Here is a 24352-nt window from a genome sequence, read left to right as displayed (position 1 = left end):
ATTATAGCATAGCTGTAGCGTGTTATTCCACACCTGCATTGCTGCCTCTGTTGCAGGGGGCTGAGCTACAGCCCCTGCAGGAGCCATGAACTGTGCATTTGCAAGCAGAATGTGGGTTTCTGTTCTACTTCTGAAGCTCTGCCATTCACTTCCTGCCTTGCACGTGGACTGGAGTTTTGCTTAGATGCAAAGCTCAGATTGAGCTGTCAGTCACAATATACTTCTCTTTTTCCCATTTTAGAAAAGGGATTTGTATCTGTAAAGGATGCACTCAGCTCAAAACTGTGTAGCCTTAACTACATTGGCTCTAGAGCAAAATTTCAGAGAGAGATGAAGGTACGTGAGAGAACGAAGCCTGTACTATAAAGCAAGTGTAACTCATGTCCAAATCCCAGCCTTACTGAAGGAAGAACAGTGGTCTACTTTGGCTGTACTGGACTTTGAATCAAATCCCCACAGAGCTGGATAAGAAGCTGTCCAGGTAAAAACAAACAGAATTTTTAAACAGTGTATTTCTGAGCAATTTCAATGATTCCTGCTGACAGCTTTGTTTTAAGGACCAAATTCTCAGACACTAACTCATGACCCAGTTCTGAAGCCAAGACAACAGTTCACAGATAATTTTCCTCATACATCCCTCAGCAATTTTGGACAGAAAGGATGTTAAAAGAAGGCCATAGTAAGCACAAATGAGACAAAAACAGTTGGCCAGATATTAAAACCAGATAAATTTTAGTTAGTAATAAATATAGATTTTCAGCAGCAGTTTTTGCAAACCTGTAGACAGGAAGGTAGTGGCTCCTAAGTCACTGCAGGTAAGAAGTTGGAGAGACATCACTAGGTACATCTTACCACACACACATCACCTGCTCAACTCCACCCCATGTGAAATGAAAACAAAATGTAACTCACTGTTAACACTCCACTGACTGCCTTCCATTCTGATTGTTTTCCTCTCTCCTTCCCCACACTAAAAGGTATTAAGATGTTTACAGATGTTTAATCAAATCAGTATCAAAAAGACATAGAGAGCTTAATTTTGCAAAAAAAGCACAACCAGGATATTTACCGCCTCACCTTTCCCCAGAGCTTACTTTTGAATTAGCTTTGCGACTTGGCTAATTAGCCTACACACCGATATTTTTAAATGATGATTAATTTTTTCCAGCTCCTTAGAATACAGGCTTAATTCTAGTAATCACAGCTGCTCATTGCTCCAGCATGTTAATGCTTATTTAATCTTTGAGGCCCCAACTCAGAGCCTCCATCTCTGGATACCTTTAAGAAGGGGTCAGATACATCTGTCAGGGATGATGTTGATATAGTTGCACTTGCCTTCCAAAGGAAAGATGGTTCAATGCTCTCTAAAGATCCTGTTCAGGACTAATTTTCCATGGCAGAGTCCCACCATAACACAACCAAATTACCTTATTTCAAGAGAAACATACCCCATCCCAGTGCCTCCCCCTACCCTCCCACTTCTGTCATGTTTTAATAAATCAATTCTCTGCAGTGCAGTTTGGCCATAAGAGAAGCATGAAGCGTATCTTTCAGAAATTTCCCCTAGGCCAGATAAATAACTTTCAGGTGGCAGATGTGGACACATCGGCCCTATCTTCCTATTCTATTGTCTGTTCTATGTGACATAGAACTAGGATATTCAACACTGGGAGGGCTAGAATAGAGTCTCCCACCACAGCCACACATTCCATGTCTCTCCACCATCAGACAGTACAAATTTGATCTGAATTGGATCTGGGCAGAAGACTGCATTTCTATCAAGTTTGTCATAGTACATGAGATATCTGCTCTGGCACAAAATTTCTCATTGCCATTTTCAAACTTAGGCAGTCTTTGGACATTTGAACCGTACCTGGAGATACCTGAATGGCACCTGTGGCACCAGTGCTTTGCATTACGTGTCCACTATTTCTTTAAAACATTCCTACGGGCATTTCTATTGAGTTTCCTCTATTGCCAGATTCCAGTCTAAAAAGAAATGAGTTTCTTGGGCCCCTGACATTTCAGGACATTTTGAGAAAGGTTCTCTAACAATTGTGAAGCAGTTCACAACCCAAGTGTGCATATTTTTAAGCGTAAAATATTGCAGGAATTCCTGGTGTATTCTCCACTATTTCTTACCTTCTATGCTGCTCCTTTTCCTTTTTTTTTTTTATTTCCATTCTTTCACCACTTTCATAAAGATCAAAAGTCATTTTATTGTTCTATTTGATGGATGAAATCCCTCTAGACTCATCTCTGCAATGGTACACAGATCTGCAGGCATATTTTTCTGGAAAAAGTTAAAAAACATTTGAATATCATTCAGTATATTATAATATTTTGTCTGTTCATTTTTAATTGTCTCTGGAGTGAGGCTTTATGTTTTTCATTTGAAAACAAAGGGGTCTTTTATGCCTGAGATGTAAATTAGCAGTGGGCAAAGCATTCCAAAAAGAGAAAAGAGGGGCTGAACATTTCACCTCACAACAGGAAAGAATTAACCCATGCTGAGTTGTGGAGGACATATGCCCCCAGCTGAGGCCCTCTCTATCTTTTGTCTCCCTCCCATGAATTGACGCAGACCTAAGCCTACCCACCCCACACAAAACTCCCATTCAAGTGCTCTGGCCCCAGAACATGAGAAACGTACAACAATTTGGAGACCAGCACAGAAGCTTTAAAACTCTCATGCTCGAACCAAGTCTTCCCATTTACTTCTTTTCCAAAATCATCTGACAGGGTTTCAGTGGCAGTTGTCTACAGATGCTGTATTCCAAGTTGGGCTGTACAACATGGCAAGCCACACAAGCAAGCAACTGAAGGCATTTAACCTCCCGTGTTTGTCCATACAAAGGCATATGGCAGGGCAGCGGGATGGGGTGAGGAGAGACAAGATGGAGTTTGACAGCACTTAGCCTGAGAGAAATTACCAGAATTTTGGCAAAGACAGGATGAGTTGAAGGGGATGCTTAGAAAAGGCAGTTTGTAGTCTGTCAGCCAGCCCTGGGAGAGGGAGCAGTAGTTAAAGGAAGGAGGTTCCCTGGCTGCGGAGGAGAAAGAGAGCACTGGGTTATCAAAAGCATGTGGACATCAGGGAACCATCTGGATCTCTTTCTGCTGTTTTCAGCTAATTGCCAAATATTTAGTAGAACACTGCTCCCCATGGGTGCAAATGTTTGCTCATCCTTACAGTCGAAACAGTAACACATAATTAGAAGTATATTTTATAATACTGTATTGTTTACAAATGCGCTGACTAGGAAGGATGAAACTTTGTTCTGTTATAAGTGATTTTGGTATGTATTTTAGTTATATAAAATTAACCACGGTAAACTTGAGTGCATCTGACTGCCAGATATAATAAATTCCTCCACTGTCTTCAAATCCTTAATGTCTGTCTCTAACCAAACCAAACCAAACCAAAAATAATCCTCTGAATCTGAATTTCAGTTCTCTCATTTAAAATCCTCTGGCTGCATTTGCCTCTGACTCCTTAGATTAAAAGAAAGGTCTGGTCCTCCACCATTGCCTGTATGCATCCAAGAGACACTACACTGCTGAAGACCACAGCATTTCTCCCAGTGTGTATGACCAGCCGCAAAATCTGACCAGGTGACCTCAGGAGGAGTTTTCTCAGTGGCATGTCTGTGCTGTATCTTGCTGTGGAAATCCACAAATCTCTCTACAAACTTTTGGTACAGCACTCCCATAACACTGCCCCAGGCAGATGCATGTCATAATGCTATGCTGAGACTACTTACTATAGACAAGGTGACAGAGACAGGAAAGAGGTAGCAGACAATAACAATTTCCTTTTTTCTGATCCTCTGTCAGAGGTGCTGCCAGTACTGGGCTTTCCTTACTCAAGGAGGGGACCTGCAACTAGTATACTGCTCACCTCCCAGAAAGGTGTCCTTTGGAGAAGAGAATGGTGGGAGTCCACCCATCCCCAGCTTCCCTGCCACACTCCTGCCGGTATAGTGTTTTAAATTGTAAAGTCTTATTCTTAATGTGCTTTGTAAGCAGTCCCCCCTGCAAAGGCTCAATGTTTTCTACAAGCATCATTTCACCAAGTTTTTTTTCCACATATGACACATTCCTTTAAGGAATCCCTCTGATGGGATGTATCAATACTGCTGCACTAATAAACAATCATCATAGTTTTGCATAAGATCCTTAATCTTGCCAGAACATTGTATGGTTTATGCTAAACCAACGACTTCTTCATTCATCTCTTGGGTACCACACCATTCTTCAGTTTTAAAATACTCCATGGTTTGTTTGGGTAGGGTTTTTATGCAAACATGTGCCCTTTCCTATTAGCTCTGTTCCAGCCTGAGGAGCTACATTTTTCCTGACATAGCACTGGTTGCACTACAAAAAGATCCTGCATATCCCACCCTAAAAGCTGCAGTATTTCAATGCAGTGTGAAACCATTGTTGTGTGCGTAACCCCCTCCCTCTGAGGACCTGAGGAATGGTGCTACTATATATTTTAGCTGTACACCAGTTGAAAAAATAAGACACTACAGGGGAAGTGTCATCACTGTGAACTGGATTTATAATACTGAAAGAACCAACAATTGGACTGGTGATGTGAGGTACCTACAGACCCAGATGCTTGCTTCTCATGAGATGGAGTACTTTCTCTGAGTGCTGAAAACTGAACTCAGTTATAGAAGAGCTCCTAGTTTTACTCAGGCCTGACCACATACACACTTTCATTAAACAAGAAGTTACTGGATTTGTCAAAGTTTTAAAGGAAACCAAATTCAGGAAGCTGGAGCAGATAACCTAGTGGTGAGTTTCACAGCCTAACAACTGATGAGGAATCTGCTCTACACTGTAAAAACAAGAGCAGTCTGGTCTGGTCAGACTACAGATGGTTGTCCTATTGGCCTACAGTAGAAACTGCCATTGGGGGATCTCAGTTACAACCCTCTACAAAACAAAAAGAAAGATTTAATCAAGCGCATTTGTACTGAGATGCTATGTATTTCAGTAGGGAACAAACTACAGTATGGTTCAGCTGCAAATAAAAGCTAACTGCTCTTAACAGCATTCTGCAAAGCTGCTAAGGACCTATACATGGACAGCAGGATCAATAGAAGGTAAACTTGCATTTCATAGATGGAATCAGAGCCACTTCATACTGACAAAATAATAAAACAGCAAAAGAACAATGAGACACTCTGGCACATGTGTACATTCTCTAAAACCACACGTAATGAAGGCTTTAGCAATGCAGAACTCTATCTTCCAGCTCAAAGTTTTATTGGCCATTATCTCGCTGGATTTAGAGCAACAGCTCTGAATGCAGTAAAAGGTATTCATTTTTCACAATGTTTCCCTACGTAACTGACAAATTTATTATTGTTATAAAAAAGGACACAATATTGAAATCCTCAGAGCCCCTAGAGTCCTGACTTGTAATGATGCCAAATATGTTTTTCTTTTCATTAGCATTCAGGGATCACTATATCCAAATCACCCTCATCTACTTTTTCCACTCACATAGATGCATCTGACGTTGGATCACCATCCATCTCAGTTCTGGTCTGAAGGAGTAGCTTTGGACCAGAGCAATCAGAGATACTGGGAAGCTCTTTCCAAATTAGGATGGAAACCACTAGATATCCAAAACACAGCCTTCCAATGGGCTATTTTAATATTGTATGAACTCTGAAAATCCAGTGGCTACTCCACCTCACTGGTTGAGAATTACGGATACCTCTCCCTGTTTGTAGCATAACAAGGTAGATATATTCAGAAATAATAACAACAATAATAATAATAAATAATTAAAGGACACACAAGTGTTAGCTAACCTCTGGGATGTGTGTATTCAACAGACTTTGCACATCCTCCACCTCCAAGAAAATAAAGTGAATCAAATGGCAGCCCAGCATGTTCCAGGTGGCAGGTTCCAGATTTGGCATTGCCTACATCGGTTGTCTGTGCTTTCTCAGCAGTAAATGGAGACAGACAGCTCCAGAGAGCCCTTCATTCCACCATGTTCAGGGATGCCGGGGAGGTGGGAATGCATCACCTTTCAGAGAGCAGGAGACTAGACTACAAGTTCTAAGATGAGATGCCAAACGTTCAGATGACTACAGTTTGACAGAGTCACCCTTACAGCATGGGTAATAAAGAAAAACAGACCGGGACTGATCTCCAGTCCTCTAGAAGCCCGGATGTTCTCTTCTTTCTGCTATCACTTTCAAACTGAGGGGTGGCAGATGTTTTCTTCTGGTGTCAGCAGAAGGTTGTGAGGACTATAAGGGCATATTCAGCGCTGGTCTCTGGGGCTGACATCAGTTCTGTGCAGCATCATGCTCAGTGCAAGGTTATCATTTGGGTCAACAGCCCCAGATATTTTTTTTCAAACTTCTTTTCAGACTCTGCATCAAGGTTAAGCCTAGTTCTCCAGTATCCACATCAGTGTCCATTTAAGTCAAGGAAAACAAAGGAAACAGTTCCTTTGAAACTACTAATGATTGAAGCCTTTTAATTCTTTTCCTGTTTGCCATTATTTCTGTCCCCATGAGTCTCAGAGCTTGCTGCTTTATCTTCTAAGCCTTAGAAGCCTTATTTTCCTCAAGGACACCTTGGATTTATGAACATCTCATCCTTTATTCACCATGCCCTTCCACTTTTTTTTTTTTTTTTTTTTTTTTTTAAGATTCAGGAAGTCATTACAGCACCAGTTGATTCTCTCTCCCTGTCAAGTGAACCTTGAGTTTGGAAAGCCAGTGTTTTCTGTATGCAGGGAATACTTTCGTGATCATTTTCTAAGTAATATGGTATGTCTACTATAAGAAAGCAATCTCTATGCTTACAAAAACATAACATTAATAAAAAGAGATAAATCTAGACTGATCATCAGTTTCTCCACCCCACTCTTCAAAACTGTATATTTATATATATAATCTTCATCCAGTGAAAAGATTGTCTCTTTCATAAGACAACAAATTCACCTTTTCTCAAGCCTGGTTCTTCTTAATTCTTCCTTATATTCTTCCCCCCACCCCCCTCACCCCCTTCCCTTGATTCTTCTCTCTATGCCCATTATCATTAGCAGTCCTATTTTTAACAAACATGTAAATGAGAGCCTTGAAGACTTTACTGATGCACACATCTTTAGCCTCATTTTTCCTTTATGTTCTTCCTTCTGAGTTCAACCTAAGCAACATACAGTTAAGTCAGGGACTCAATACCTTTATTGGCAGTGAGTCCTACTTACAGACACAAAAGAATTACAGCTGCTCTCATTACTTCACAAGTCTAAATAAAAGGATATTCCTTCAATTTAGGATATGTCTGGATAACAAATGTAAAAGTCATTTCAGGTCTTTTAATTTCCCTTGCCAATTTTTGCAGCTTTTCAGGCAGACATTGTCCAAAACACTGTTCAAAATATTTTTCCCTGCTGTTGTGACAAACCCCATACAAATCAATAAATACCTAGCCAGCTGAGCAAACATGAAAAACAGTCAGTATGACAGACCACCAAAATATGTTGTCAGACTATCCATGCCGGCAGGGACAAAGTAAGTACTGAAATAATGAACCAATGCTAGGCTGACTTACCATACATGGTTGCTAGATAAATCATGCTTTCACTCAAAGTGAGCAAAAGGAAGGCCACCTTGTGCACCTCACCGATGTGCTGTGGAAGGCAACAGTAAAACAAAGGGCAGAACCTGGCCATATGCATAAGAATCATAGGACCAAGAACCTCTGAAAATTTTAACTGGGTATCAGTTTATGATTTCTGATTTTGTTGCACATTAGAAGTGCAATCCCTTAGGAAAGGTATCCAAAACAAAAATTTTTAAGCTGCCCCCCCCAATTTATATGCACATTCCAGATACGTAACTGGAAGAACTGTGCTAAGGAGGCTTTTCAGAGTATCATCTCTGTTTTACTGGGATGATTTCTGCAACATACTGTATATCTTACCTTCTCCACAGACCTTAGGAGCAAGAGGGCAATACACACACAAAAACAACAACAACAACAACAACAACAACAACAACAACAACAAAAAGAAAGCTAAAACAGTTCTTCATTTCAGAATCTTCTAGTGAGAAACAAAAGCTGTACAGGATGTTGTAATGCTGGTAATCTCTCCTTTTCAGCAGTATTACATTTCCATTCCTAGCTCATGCTCTGGATATTCATGGATTCTTCAGAGACTTAGCAGGTTTCAGACTGAGTAGAAATCAAGTATTTAATGGTGCAGGATAAGTGTATGTAATTACACAGCTCTGCATTTTAGTATTTCAGTATTATTAACACCTATAGAATACAAATATTTATGTAACACCATGTAGAATGACTCATTTTATCTAGAATTAAAATGCATTCAAGTCCAGGGCAAAACAACTCTGCTGTTTAACTATGCATAGTCTTAGGTCAAGAAGTCAAGAAGGATATCACATTCAATTAATACTTCTTACAGTCTGAAAAAGAAGGATGGAATTTTGTCACTTAGCTGGGGGGAGCACCATTATTCTAATTAAAAAAAAAAAAAAAGCCAGGAAATTTCCTCATTACAAGTATAGCAAATTAAAAGATGAATTTTCCATCATGCAATAAATTCCAGGTTACCAATACTTAGATTTTGAATCAAGGAAAAATGAAACAAAAACAAACAAAAACTTTGAAACCACTTTCAAAGTCAAAACTTAAAAATATTTCATGAAACAAAGTCCCCTGTAAATATTTCATGTGAATGATTTTCAGAAAGCCTAACTGGACTGTTTGGATAAAATCATTATCTTTTTGACTTCCACAAAATTGAATGAAATATAATAAATAGATCTGGAATGAAAATGTCAATGGAGCCGATACCTGATTCTGTGAAACATTTCAGTTTGTCAACTGACCGCTAAACAAAGTTTTCCACCAGAAAGATATACAAGCAGGCATCAGAAAAAAGAGATTTCCTGTAAGACACATGTTTGTGCCCTTCAAAAATTTCCTACTCTTGTTCCCCACCTGTGTCCCCTCCTGAGTTTTCTTTGAGGGGATGAGATGGTGCAGGAAGGTCTCAGCTTTCCTGACAAGCTATCATCAAGCCCAAGTCCACATGGCTTATGAGAGCTGAGACTCACAGGCCAAAAAGGCTGCCCAGCAAATAACGGCCAGACACCTTGTTTTGCTCTCTCCTGGAGTTCTCATTCCAAGTCACAACATCAATATTAAGTCAAAAGTTGTGAGAGACAAATTCCGTCCTGTTTCAAAGACCTGTAGACAGAAAAGTTGTGGAAGAAAATGCTAACCCTGAAGAAGCAACAGCCTATTTGAAATTAAATTTTAGAAGGAGAGAGTGAAGCATATTGATCTGAGCTTTTCCAGAATAAAATATTAACTGTAAGACCCTTCCTTCACAACAATCACAAACATCATATTGATTTAAAAAAATAAAATAAAATAACAAAGTAATGTCGCAAAACAATAAAGAAAATAGTATTTGCCCCAAACATGTTTTCCTAAAATATTTTGCAACAGAAAAAAGGGCTTTACTTCCTTTTCTTGAGAAAACATTTGTAAATTCAAATAGGAATAAGGCCAGCAACAGTCCCTTGCAGATTTGCAGGAACCTTCCAGTTATACATTACGTGACCTGTGCTACCATGTGAAGGTGATGTCCATTGGGTTAGCTGTGATCACAACACAATAAATTGTAGGGATTCTTAATAATTGAGTCTCTCTTGCAGCTTCCTCTGTCCTCTATCAAGTCATCCATCTCTCTGCGATTTATAGGATAACACATCCCAATCCTACAGGTAATTCCAAACACCAGCAGTTTATAAATCAGCCTACCTGGTAACACTCCTCTCCTTCCTGCCCTAAATGAGCTGTCTACCCTCCAAACCAAGTCTCAGGACATTGTCATGGTTTTATCTTCTCCTATTCTGCCAAAACCAAAATAGGAGCTCTGTGACAAAGGATATGGAGAATTACTGTTTTTTCCAGGGAACAGAAAGGACTTAGTTGAAGCCCCAGAAAGTTCCAAGACTTTGCATTTAGTGTCTTGAGGTTATTTAAGTTTTTCTGTGATTTTATGGTCATCTTTTAAGTAAAAATAACCTGAGCTCTAACTAAAGCATCTGTCTTTATAAATAGATAAAAGCAGTTGCACTATATATTTCACAAATACGTCTAAAATATTTCTTGATTATTTCTACTGAGGTATGTTCTAGGAAGATTACAAGTATGATTAGCAAAGCTGCAGCCCAATTAATATGTATAAACCTATACCAACCACAGCACCATGCAGTTCCTGAGTGACTGTGAGCATGTTTTTTTGCACATATATGTGCAGGACAAAAGTACTGCAAGCATCAAAATTATTTCAATACAGATCACATGTCAACATGCTAGTGACTAACACACAGTGGCCACAACTCAGCTTCTCCTTCAGAGTCCTCCGAAGAAATGCCCATGTGATGGTGCTCAGTGTGTCTCAGGAGCGCAGGGTACACTCAACTGAGCACCCAAAGAGAGCAGACACCTTCCTACAAAAATTTCAGTTGCCTACAGCTCTTTAACCAGACCAAATCTTTTGGTTTACATTTTTACTGAACCCTCACTTATACACGTTCTCAAAGACATTTCTGTGGGAGTTTTTTCCTAAACAAAAGCTGAATAAGAATCTGGCTTAGCCTAATTTGCAATTAAAAGAGCCATGAAACTACAACAGGAGAAACTGCTTTTGGAAGGATTGAAAAGGAGCACTGATGCTGTTGCCAAGGTAAGAAAGATCATTCAAATATACTTGATGAAAATCAAATGTAACTCTAGCTGTTTGCATTTCAGTGTGATATGGTCCATTACTCTCAGAGGAGAAAAGTCCCTGTGAATTAATCCATGTGACTAACATCTCAAGGGTGGGACTTAGGACAAATACGTCGCATAAGCAACACACTTTCTCTATCCCCACACTGGAAACATAAATTACATTCTATTTAAAAGATGTTTTAAAAAATAAACATGAACCTGCCTCTAACTCTTAACATTAGACAGAACTTGTTCTAGAGTGCTAAGTAAGAAAAATGTTGTGGTAAGAGGAAGATTTCCTCACTGCTGAATTATTTAGGAGTTCTCCCTTCCTCTTCCCTGGGGTTCTTTGAGACACATCACAACTCTAGCACTTCAGGGCGCATGCAGAGCTCTGATTCTGATTTTGAGTATGGAAGGAGTTGAGTCACTTTATTCAGAGCAAATATCTGTGTCTCCAACACAGGACCAATAACAACAGTATCAAAAGAATAACTTCATTTAGATCATCAGTTAAGGGATTAATTTTATCCTCTGAGCTGTATGGCTACTCCTGGAGTAAAACTTTGGCTGGTGCTTTCTCTTAAAGTCATGAGGAAATCCATGGTTACCCGATCAGACTGTACAAAGTGCTGGGTGCCATCAAATATGATGGAAGGAAATGGCAAGTGGGACTGTTGCTCAGATGAAATTTTCTAAGTGGAAATTCCATTAGAATTGTTCTGCTTTCTGCTTGTTTCTGCTGCAAGGCTTCTTGCTCAAGGGATCAACAAATTCAGTGAGCAGACCCAGTCCAAACCTGGTTAGCCACAGCAATAACCATTATGAATCAGCTGAAATTTTCAGCGGAAATTTCTATCACATTTCCAAGATCTGTGGAAGAAGCCACAAACGTATTTATTATATTCAGATTTGCATTCAAATGATCCAGTTCACCTTGTGGATGTTCTGTGTCTCCACAACTGGACTGGAGGTCATACTGATCACCTTCATTGAAGCCAGGTAGCCAGCCTGCCAGAATCAGAAATGAGAACAGGCTTCAATGATGACACAACACAACTGAATCTTGACCTCAGGGCAACAAATTTTTCTGGTACAGCTAGAGATTTGTGAAAGGAGCAATTACACAAGAGTTCTCAGAAGTCAGAGAGTTAGGAGAGTTCTCAGAAGTCAGGTTAAAGGAAAAACACAGACGCATCTTCCAGAAATACATCAACCCTGTACCCTTGCAGGGATGCCAAACAAGAACTTTGACATCAGTTAATATCCTCTCTTGTGTAGCTGGTCTGACTTTTTAATTTCTTAACCACCCACTGAGGGCTTTGCCCTTTAGGATTTGGGGGAAGGAGATCACAGGCATGTGCGAGTATGATGAAAGGGGGGGGGAAAGATGGAGGGGATCATTTCCAAGAAAGTGTGAGATGCGTTTGTTGTTTTGAGGTTTTTTTTAACTTACAAGAAATGTCCTTTTCAACAATTACAGTTCTCTTTCCTTATTTTTGCTATATCAGTGGAGTACTGAAATATCACCGCTTTGGCACTGAAATTCTCTTTGGAATGGAAAGGTGGTAGTGAACGTACTACCTGTGATTTCAGTTCATCCGTTTGAGTACTGGTTATTCCAAGCTCCATTGCCCATGTAGTTTTGAATATTTCTGCTTCATGCATCCCCTCCCAGCATGATTTTTTAAGTGTCTGTAAAGTAATCACCTTCAGCTGTGGCTCAGAAATGTCAAGAAAGTTGTATATAAAGCACAGGAAACTTCCTCAGGTTTTGGGGTGTCTAGATGGCAACTAAGAATAATAAAATCTGAAGTCACTTGCTGGTTTTGGAGACCAGACTCATGATTTTATCAATGTCTGTCATGGCACTAATGGGCTGAAGAGTCCAAATCTGTTTAGGTGCTGCTTGGACAGAAACTGTTTCATACCCTTGAACAGCTTGGTTTCTCTCTCCATACATTTTCTATTCCTCCCAAAATACCATTCTTGTGAGCTCTACAAGCTGCTACACAAATATTTCTCTCACTATTTCCATGAAATTTCTGGGGTAGTTTCTTGAGTCCTACATCAAAAGCACTAAGCAAATCAGAACAGCTACTGTTCAGGCAAGGACATATTCGAAGACTGTATCCCTCCAATTACACAATTTGAGAGCAGGCAGAGAAACAGTATCATACCATATAGATCCCCCATATGTAATATGATAGATTAACTGACCTGAGCTACTCTTTTTCTCAGTGTCTAGTCAAAATCTGGCTCTGCTCATTTCAACGGTCTTTTGAGCTGCAACTATCTCAAAGGATGTTACGCTGGCACCAAAGTCCTCTCCAGTTTGTGCCTGAAGTCTGGTTCTCCACTTCCCATCATAATCTAAGAAGAGCCTTTGAATCACTTTCTCCTCTGGAGGGTTGCAGGCACATGTGAATTTCCAACTGCAAGACAATCTGAACAGAGAAATTTCAAAAGACACACTGAAATAATAAAGTGGTGATTTACACATAGTCTACAGTAGGAAAAGCTGGAGTTTTTCTTTAGCACACTATTGAAACATCTCTTTTACTTTAGGATGAACATGTAATTTTAAATACCATCTTATGAGTCCATGTGTATGTGATAAATTCCTTCCTGATCTTCAGGGCTGAGGCCACCTTCTCACCCCTCCTCTACAAGCAACAGAATTTTCCCAGATGCTATTCATCTGTGAAAGGCCCTTTTTCTGTCTCTAATGACTGACATATAGTCCTAAACCAGACCATGCTCTTTGTATAAAAATTCATCCTGAAAAAGCGCACTGGAGAACTGGGTACAGAGTTTTAATTTAACAAGCCTCTTTTAGGATACTCCAATAACATACATCTAATATTATGGATATCTTGCTAAAACATAACAGTAAATACATATACAACGAGCAAAACCACTGTTTTGTTTGTTTGTTTGTTTTTAAAAATGAACTGTTTGGTATTCATTAATCTAGATACTTTCACAGCCCTTTCTTAAAACCTGAGTAATTTTTGTTTTTCCAAGAAAGTTGAACAAATACATTTGAAATAATGGAGTTTCCCACAGAACCAACATTTCATTTCCTAAGAAACCAGGTCTTAAAGTTTTGGATATCTATTTTGCCTTTTTTTTTTTTTTTTAAGAAGATCAGGTAATATTTAGATGAGATATTGGATAGTAGCTAACTTGTGCCAAAATAAATAGTTAATATAACAATAGTTGAGGAATTGAAAATGATTATGGGGCCTACTGAAGGTAACTGAATTTTATACATTAATCTCCAAGAAAAGTAATAGTATAAACCCAAAGATACCACAACCCTAACTTTATCCCTTCAGCTATTCAATTTTCAGGAAATACTGTCAAATTGCTGCTACTGAATTCTATAGAATTTGCAAAAGCAAGCTTTTGCAAAGACCTCTAGACAATAAAAATATTTCCTTGCATGTTTTCATGTGCAAAAGTGGAATTAATAAAATTTCTGCCTATCCCTATCTTAACAAAAATCCTTTCAAATGGACATCATTCTGCCAAATGGGGGCGGGGGGGGGGGGGGAAGGGGAATGTTGAGAAAAAATGATGTGTACTTATTTTTCTATTTATCATTTTCATATATATGTATATATATACATGTGTACGTATAAAGAGGAGTGAGCAGGAAAAAAAGGAAGAGAAAACAGGGATAGTATTTAATAGTTTTCAAATTTAAAATGAAGTTTTTAAAGAGAGACAATTTTTTAGACTGATCCTCAATGTAAATATGTGAAGATATCTAGAAAGTAAAACATTTTAAAATAACCTTTTTTCTTTTCTTTTAATCTATACTCCAACATGCTGCATGATATAGCATGAAATATTTTCAATTCACCCTGTCAAATGCTTTTTCAAATTCTCTGTAAGTCTGCCCATGTAGACCATCACTAGAAATAGCTCCTTAATATAAGGTAGGCCAACAAAAGTTCTGCCCTGTAGCAGCATGTGTATTAACGCACAAGTGCGTGGCACAACCTCAACTGGTACAAACACAGAGGCATGAGAGGGCTCTAACACGTGGCACAAAATTAGAGCCAAGGGTTTGTATCGACATGAAGGAAAGCAGTGACATATGTGAAGACGTATATGAAGCAGTGACTATATGAATAAGGATGTTCTAGGAAAAAGACCTAGAACCTGCTGACAATAAGAGCATGAGTCAAGGGAACAAATAGAGTCACCACGAACGCTAGCTTCCAGAAGCCAGATAGCACACAGTGTAGAGGGTAAAAGGAGGCAGGCATGGACATAAGGAGACTTAATTCCTGCACTAGCACTAGCCTCACATAATGTGGCTGAGGTTAAGCTTTCAACTGCTCCTGGAAGTACAGTGGCTTGTGAAAAAAGACCAGCATTTTTGTAATTGCACAGTGTTAGTAAAGTTTTGGGAAGTCTGCTGTGGTTAGTGTCACATTGTCACCAGCTGGAGCAGAAATCTGAATTGCGCAGTGGTACCTTTGCTCTTGTGAGGCATGACAACATCAGTAATACATTTATCAAGTAAGTAATGGAGAGCTGCACAAGGAGATTTTGACAAATGGTACTTAAAAATTAATGTTTAAGACACAAATGTTTCCTCAGAATTCCAGAAAACCTAAGCCAGTTTGTTCACCCTCACCTTATTTTCTTTCAGCTTTTAGAGCCAAACAACTTCTCTGCCTGCGTGAGATTTTTATAAAAGGACTTATCAGTCAGAAGAGGTGGTAGAGGGTTGTTTTTTTCTTCTTTCAGCAACCCATGACACTCATTTTTCTCCAGCTGTGGAACACTGTAATATTAAGCAACGCAACCTCACTCATTGTGACAGTTGCATTTTTTGTTTAATCTTTGAAGTCTGTTATTTTCTTCACTAAAAGGCCAAGAGATGCAATTTCTTTAAAGACAATAGTTTCCATTAGCAACAGCATTTGGTCAGCCAGGGACCTAGCACTACAAGGCCAGCCTTAACAAGCACAATTTGTATGAATAATCTGGAGGCTCTCACTAACAGGTTATAACAATAAATTTACCCAGTGACTGTGTATTTACAAGAGCTATAAGAAAGAGAACTCAGATTTGACCTATTAGACATACATATCTTCCTCACGTGAACCTCAAGTGTGATTGTCATTATAGTCATCACTGATCAAAAAGTAAAGTTTGAAGAAGCACTTCAATGGTCAGCGTTAGGACTTCAGGATATTACATTACTAACACACTAACAATTGGCCTAAGGCTGTTTTCTAACCTACATATACCACTCTGGAAAAACCATAAATGCTTTTGACTACACTTATGTAAGAAGAGGAAATTGAACGGGATATGCTCGGATATTTCAAATATACTTATTGCTGTTTATCAATTTTATATTTCTAAATTTGTCTCCTCAAAGAAAATGTCTCTATCTAAAGTCTGCTCCTCTCAAAATGATTTATAACCTTCATCTACAATAATGCCAAGATCTTTAAAAGATCTGAGACTTGAATTAAAAACCAGACATGATTGAATCATGGCTATTCCATAGGGCAATGCTGCATCATACTGTTTGAAGATACATTCAAACCGTCCATGACTTGCACTACTTACAGACATGCTGCCGTGGTAGAACAAGGGAATCAGAAGCATGGTAATTTTTACTTGTCTTCAGAGGTGAGGTAATGCTGGGATCACAAAGGTCTGCTATGGAATAAGTACAGGGTATCGCCTCTAACTTGTTCCAAAAGCATTCTGATCCACCCTTGCATTTCTAATCCCCTAGAACTGTTACTTGCATTCCAGTTATGTCCGGTGCTCTCTACAAGCTATTGGTAGCAGAGATCAACAAAAAGTTGCACAGAACAGCAACTTGTTATCTGAATGTACAAAATTGGTCATTAAAAAACAAAAACCAAACCAAACCTAACCAACAAAAAACAATATTTCATGGGAAAATGCCAATTCTGACAAAATTGTCATCCATGTTTCTCACTTGAGATTTCTTGACTTCCAGAGCAGCAGCTATTTGCTGATTTTTAGTTGTCACCCAGAACATGAGAGAACAGCAGAACAGAAACTTTACCATAGCTCTCCTTCACAAGCACTTTAGTGTCACACGCCTTTCAATATTTTGTCCAGCAATAACATATCTAAACATTCAATCAGTTCTAAGTACAGATATGACTCAAAGATTGCCAACACAGTGAGTTTGTTGGAAAGGAGTCATAGAATCATTCAGGCTGGAAAAAACCTCTAAGATCATCTAGTCCAAACTTTAACCTAGTACCGAAGTCCACCACTAAACCATGCTACCAAGTTCTAAACCTACACATTTCTTGAAGACCTCTAGGGATGGTGACTCAACCACTTTCCTGGGCAGCCTATTCCAATGCTGCACAACCCTTTCAGTAAAGAAATTTCTCCGAATTCCCAACCTAAACCTTCCCTGACACAATTTGAGGTCATTTCTCCTCATCACTTGGTGCTTGGGAGCAGAGCCCACTCCCCACCTCAGTACAGCCTCCTTTAAGGTAATTGAGGTAATTGTAGAACGCAACAAGGTCTCTGAGCCTCCTTTTCTCCAAGCTAAACAACCCCAGTTCCCTCAGCCACTCCTCATAAGACTTGTTTTCTAGACCCTTCACCAGCTTTGCTGCACTTCTTTGGACACACTCCAGCACCTCAATGTCTTTCTTGTGGTGAGGGGCCCAAAATTGAACACAGTATTCGAGGTGTGGCCTCAGCAGAGCTGAGTACAGGGGCCCAATCACTCCCCTGGTCCTGCTGGCCACGCTATTTCTGATACAAGCCAGGATGCTGTTGACCTCCTTAGCCACCCGAGCACACTGCTAACTCGTGTTCAGCCAGCTATCGACCAATATCCCCAGGTCCCTTTCCCATGGGCAGATTTCCAGCCACTCTTCCCTCAGCCTGTAGCATTACATGGGGTTGTTGTGCCCCAAGTGCAGGACCCGACACTTGGCCTTGTTGAACTTCATACAGTTGGCCTCGGCCCATTGGTCCAGCCTATCCAGATCCCTCTGCAGAGCCTTCCTACCCTCGAGCAGATCAACACTCGTGCCTAACTTGGTGTCATCTACAAACTTACTGAGTCTGCACTCAATCCCATGTCCAGACCATTGGTAAAGATATTGAGGAGAACTGGCCCTGGGGGACACCACTAGTGACCGGCCTCCAGCTGGATTTAACTCCATTCACCATGACTCATTGGGCCTGGCCACACAACCAGTTTTTAACCCAACAAAGCATACATCCATCCAGGCCTTGAGCAGCCAGCTTCTTCAGGAGAATGCTGTGGGAAATGATGTCAAAAGCCTTACTGAAGTCTAGGTAGACCACATCCATAGCCTTTCCCTTATCCACTGAGTGTGTCACCTTGTCATAGGAGATAAGGTTCATCAAGCAGGATCTGCCTTTGATACACCCATGCTGACTGGGCCTAATCACCTGGTTGTCCTGTAAGTGCTGTGTGATGGCACTCAAGATAATCTGCTCCATGAGCTTCACCAGCACCGAGGTCAGACTAACAGGCTTGTAGTTTCCTGGATCCTCCTGTCCCTTCTTGTAGACAGGCATCACATTTGCCAGCTACCAGTTGACTGGGACCTCCCCTGATAGCCAGGACTACTGATAAATGATGGAAAGTGGCTTGGTGAGCACTTCCACCAGCTCCCTCAGTACCCTCAGGTTGATCCCATCTGGCCCCCTAGACTTGTGTACATCTGAGTAGCAGGTCACTAACCATTTCCTCATGGATTATGAGGGCTTCATTCTGCTCCCTGTCCCTATCTACCAGTTCAGGGGGCTGAGTACCCAGAGAACAACTGGTCTCAGTGATAAAGACTGAGGCAAAAAAGGCATTAAGTACCTTAGCCCTTTCTTCATCTCTGGTCTCTATGTTTCCCTCCACATCCAACAAAGGATGATTCTCCTTAGTCTTCCTTTTCTTGTTTATTTATTTATAAAAAAACACATATTATTGTCTTTAACAGCAATAGCCAGACTGAGCTCAAGTTGGGCTTTGACCCTTCTAATTTTGTCCCTGCACAGCCTCACAACATCTTCATAGTCCTCCTGAATGACTCGCCCCTTCTTCCAAAGGTCATAAACCCTCTTTTTCTACATGAGTTCAGCCAGGCCAGTCTTCTTCTGTACTGGCTCATCTTTCAGCATGTGGGGATGACCTGTTCCTGTGCCTTTAGGATTTCTTTCTCAAAGAGTGTCCAGACTTCCTGGACTTCTTTGTCCTTCAGGACTGCCTCCTAAGGGACTCCACCAATTAATCTCCTTAACATGCCAAAGTCTGCCCTCTGGAAGTCCAGGGTGGCAGTTCTGTCAATCCCCCTCCTTACTTTTCCAAGAATTGCAAACTCTACTAATTTGAGATCACTGTGCCCAAGATGGCCTCCAACCTTCACATTACCCATAAGTCCTTCTCTATTTATAAGCAAAATGTCCATTGGGACACCATCCCTAGCTGGCTTGCTCACCAGCTGTGTCACGAAATCATCTTTCACACACTCTAGAAACCTCCTAGAATACAACAAAGACCTTGGCACAGGCCTCAGGTTTCAAGAAAGTTTCAGATCAAGGAAATTTACATCATTGATTTCTGGTAAGTAGACACCTTGAGAATGAGACCTGGCTTTGTGATTGGTTTGACCTCAAGTAGATTTGGATCCAAAAGAAGGAGATACTATTATCCTGTAGGAAAGAAATTCCTCTTTTCATAACCTCTTCTATTTAAGCTTCATTTTAGTAGACTCCTCTTAAGTCTTTAAGTCATTGGCTGACTTTAGCATGACATGTGAAGGACCAATGTAGAAAAACTGATGTGTGGTCAGAATCTAGTGGACCCCAGGGACCTTATAAAATCCCCAAATGAATCACCTTTTTATAGTGCTGATCCATTCTGCTCACTTCTGTCTTCTGTAACTCTCTTCTCCATGATTTACTTGCTTTAAAAACTTGATGCACTTTCACCCAGCATTTTTCTTTTCACTCTTCCATAACATATTCATCTCAGCTAATAGTGCCAAAACATACACCAACACAGAGGTGGCAATGTGGAGCCATGAAACTGAGTCAAAACAGCAGGTTCTAAGATCACCCTTCTCCAGCAAAGAGGGTTGGTAAGAAATTCCCCCCAAAATTAAGGCATTCCCCTGCACTTCACCCACTTGTTGAAGGTATTATGAAAAGAGTTTATAATTCAGCCCTGAAGATATCAATGCCACTTACTAGGAATCATCACATTATTACAGTGCAAAGTGTCCTCCATTATGATGGCTATAAAATAGTTTGCCTTTACTATATTTCAACATTATGCCATTTTTGTTAAGTAGGCTGGATAACCAGAATATGATTTTAAAAAGGACTTGACACTTGCCTTATTAGAGAGAGTTAGAAGACAGCCTGTGTTTCATAAAGGCAAACCTCTCCATACATCTATCATATCAACATAAACTTCACAGCAAAGGCTACAGATTCACAGTAAGACCCCAAACCCATGTTTGTTTAGAGAGTATGTCCTTCTTAAAAATTCACCTTTTATCTGTTTCTCAAAGAAATAAAGTGTTTCTGAGTGACTGCAATAGCCTCACTGCCAAAAAAAGTCCAGCACAGCAGATTAAAAGAAAAGCTGTGCAGAGGCAGCAGTGTGTTGTACCACCCAGGGAGATCTTGGGTATGCATCAAATGAGACTAACCTTCAGTGTGTGGGTGTGCTGAGGTTTTAAAGAGATTTCCAGTCAAGGAGAAATAAGAGTCTCCATTTCAAGCTACATGCAACATTCCACATGTGTTAAGCAAGATAAATTCCCCAATTTTAGGGAGCTGGCCCAGGAAGCAGCTAAAGTATTCAGACAGGTAAAAACTTCTCTCCATGCCGCATTTAAAACACAATTAACTGGGAGACTGAACTGCCACCCTGCTCCCTGTCCCTGGTACAAGCAGCACAGCAGAGAGTCGACAAGGTGGAGGAAAAAAAAAAAAAAAAAAAAGTAATGCAGGAAACCAGCCACTGCCCATCACAGCATAGCTGGAAAAGCAATGCTGGAAGTCATTTATTTATTTGGCCTCACTAATTAATTAGACACAGGTGTAAAACCTGGCCTACCTTCTGGCATAAACTCAGAGCCATGCCTGGGCTCCTTCTCAGCTTCCTCTACCACCTCCCAGAGAGCCCCCGCATCCACCTGCTGTGCAGCACTTGGCTGTGGTTCCTCTGCATGGATAAATGAATGCACAACCTGAGAAGGGACACATACATATGAAAATCCCCAGACCTGGCTTACTGCCCCATGGCCATATGATGCTCTGCCAGCTGAGACACCACAGTGCAGCAAGGCTGAGAAAATCGCCCTATGTGTATCCTCCCAGACCTCGGGGAAACTCAGCCCAGCCCTGCGGGGGGGGAGAAATGGCAAAGCACCAGCTCTTTTTTTCTTTTTTTTTTTTCTTTTTTACTCTTGAAGCTGGGGGTGGCTTTATAGCATTACATCACAGTAAATAAAAACAGGAACATTACTGACTTCAGATATGACAGCCATGAAGATGCTTGACAAATCCTTTTTTCCCTTATCACAGCACCATGTAAAAGATAAGAAGGGTAAGTGCTTAAAAGCCCTCACTGACATACAAGGATGTGACAACTGTCTCCCATCTATCTAACCTACCAAATTTTTGATTTGTAAAACCAAACCAAAGACCTTCTGAGCGCAATATAAAGGCTACCTAATTCAGTGAGATGAGCCAAATGAGACAGATGTTTCAGAGTTGCACAGAGCTGTACATATGTGACTTTAAAACATAGTCAAGGTGGCAGAAACCTTGGCTCTTTTCCTATAAGTACAGATATAATCTTCTAAACAATGTCTTCCAGTTCTCATTCATGATCAACCTATGCACCTGATCCTAAATATCAATGAGAAAATACTTACGGACAAAACTATTTGTTATCTTAAGACTATTTGTTACCTATTAACTTGCTTAAAACATATCACAGGTCTGGATAAAGTCAGACTTTTTGCAGTAACCTTACTTTGACTTCATTTTATCACACGGACTTTGCCCATCAGCCCTTCTCTTACCTGGGCAAGTACATGCAGCTTGTAGGTTTCTCTTTTCCTCAGAGTCAGAGGTTTCAGGCAGTAGCTGATTGCTTGTCAGGAAGATATCATTTTTCTTTGGCAACATTCAGATGGTGATCAGACTGGTAACAATGCTGACTGAATTCGTCATTCAGGCCTCCTCCTTGTCCCATAGGTTTGGCAGGATGCTGAGATCTTGGAAATACATGAGTACCAGTAGGGAAGGTCCTGACCTTTGTTGCTGCTCTGCAAGAAAATACACTATGCTCCATCATCTGCTCCATTTCTCTGAGGTTTTGTTTTGTTTTGTTTTGTTTTTTTTCCCAAAACCCAGAACTCTGGTGCCTCTATTTCCACATCCACTGAGGTTCCTCCCCATCCACCTCAGAAATGAATCCCAGAAAAAGTCTGGATTTGGCGTTTTCTGCAGACTGAACATGGGGCAGCACCCAAGAAAGTTTCCTCCTGCACTTGCATGCTGCTCTAGCCTATGCCTGCAGTAACCAGGTGACCAAAGTCAAACAACACTACAATTTTGCAGCTTTTGCAAGAATGTGCAGAAAAAACACTCACGGAGGAAGACACTGCAAGCACATAAAAAATGTATTTTTACCTAATAACAATAAAATCCTCTGCACTAAGCCACCTGGATGAACTGTCAATTATTTCATTTTAACAACTGGAAAAAAAAAAGAAAAAAAAAAGCTATTAAAAACTTGGTCTAAATAGTTGTGAGGAGATATAGAACATGTCACAAAATAAAAGAAAAAAACAATTAACAATTACATTTGCTGCCTTGCATCTTCATTTTATACTTACTTGGAAACTTCCAAAAATTTAGATTGTAATATGAGTTTAAGCACCACTTAATGACTTGGCTCCAGCTGAACGTATTCTCATTATGTAAATGTATCTTAATTTGTCCTGATTAAGTAACAGTCATTGCAATTCATTATTGCTAAGTGAAACACAATTCCTAGAACAGTCCCCAGTAAAACAGACATTCCAGATGAACATACTGTTCTCCCCTTACTTTGAAGCCAGGATGTCTGGGCATTGGCCTTCTTTAATGTCATCAAAGTGTTTAATCTGCTACTATGATTAATTAGAAAAAGCACTAAACTGCCAACGATAACATCTCATGCCCAAAACAAGGGCCCCAGATGAAGGAAAAAAAAACTTCTCAAAACTTCTGACATGGCACTGAATAAAGGGCATTAGAGAAGATATTTTCAAGACTGAGAGGGATTTAATCCTCATAAATCCCATTAAAAAACAGCATGTAAATCCCTAGAAAGACTTTGAAAATTTTAGCCCAGACTGTATGTCTCATAGCTCTCATGGAGGATAAGCCACAGGCCATGAAGGACAGCTCACCTGCATGGACAGACACTCCTGCCAGCCCTCTGTCCTGTAGGAGCTGCACTGCAGCTTCCACAATGCCATTATTTGGCACAATATTACTCAAAATGCAAGCTAAATACAGGTAATACATCATGGAATGAAGGCCCGGTATTAAACTGTCCAAGGAAGGAAACACCTCCCTCTGTGTTTCCAGAGTATCATGTAATTTACAGTCACTGCTGTGAGCTCTCTGGAAGAATATTAATGTCTCCCCTTCTCAGCCGGAAATATTAAGGAGTCATTATTAACATCTGAAAGTATAGTCTACAGGCTGAAAAGGGAGCTCTCTGCAAAGACACAGAGACGTTATTTCCTGGCCAGGAGCTGAGTGTAGTACACTTTTTCTTACGCTTTTACTGAAATGGGTTTCCATGCCAGATTTAGCCTCATCCTAGTGCCTTATTCACAACTCTGAATCAAAGCACATGAATTCCCCTATTCATATTTAGAAGGGAACAAAGATGATCAGAAACGATTTCAGAAAAAGTATTTTGTATACTTTTTTTAAAAAGATTTTTCTATACAAAATCTAAATTTCAAGGGCACAGATTTTTACCCACTATGAAATGGGAACTTTTAAGGTGATAGAAAAGAAAACATAAATGTATTAAGGAGGAAGTAAGGCTCATGAAAATTTTGAACAGACATTTCTACAACAATATAAACCAATCATACTAATTTGAAGCGTGGGGACTGTACCAGTCCTTGTACAGAGATGTTTCACATTAGCATGTTAATTCTTGTCTTCTTTCAGCAATGGACCAAACGGAGTCAAAAAATGCTGGTCTCACATGGAAAGATACTAAGAATCAGAGAACTCAGACCACAAACTAATTTAACATGAAAATAGGTATTTCTAGGAAGAGCTGGAAGTATAGAAGTGAGCCTGGAGTCTTGCTTGATGGAAACAACCTGAAAAACACTTCTGAGGAAGTCACTGATGGAAGTAGAAGGCTGTTCAGAGAACAGCTAAGTGCATGCATGACCAAAGACAGTTTGTACAGTATGATTCAACATGTCTTACACAAGCTGTAATGGTCAATACAGTCTTGCAT

The 24352-nt window shown here is 40.1% G+C and overlaps 1 long non-coding RNA gene across 1 annotated transcript in view; it reads right to left on the bottom strand.

Annotated features, from left to right (window-relative positions):
* Nucleotides 1-1211: 1211 nt before the first annotated feature.
* LOC121066367 overlaps nt 1212-24352 on the bottom strand; it is a 40383-nt gene continuing 17242 nt past the window's right edge. The window contains exon 3 of the long non-coding RNA XR_005817714.1: nt 1212-2293. This is a non-coding gene — a long non-coding RNA (uncharacterized LOC121066367). The remainder of the gene's footprint in view (nt 2294-24352) is intronic.

The sequence above is a fragment of the Cygnus olor genome, chromosome 2, assembly GCF_009769625.2.
Source record: "Cygnus olor isolate bCygOlo1 chromosome 2, bCygOlo1.pri.v2, whole genome shotgun sequence".
Classification (NCBI taxonomy): Eukaryota; Metazoa; Chordata; class Aves; order Anseriformes; family Anatidae; genus Cygnus; species Cygnus olor.
The sequence above is the reverse complement of the archived record's forward strand: the minus strand, read 5'-3'. Positions and strand labels throughout refer to the sequence as shown.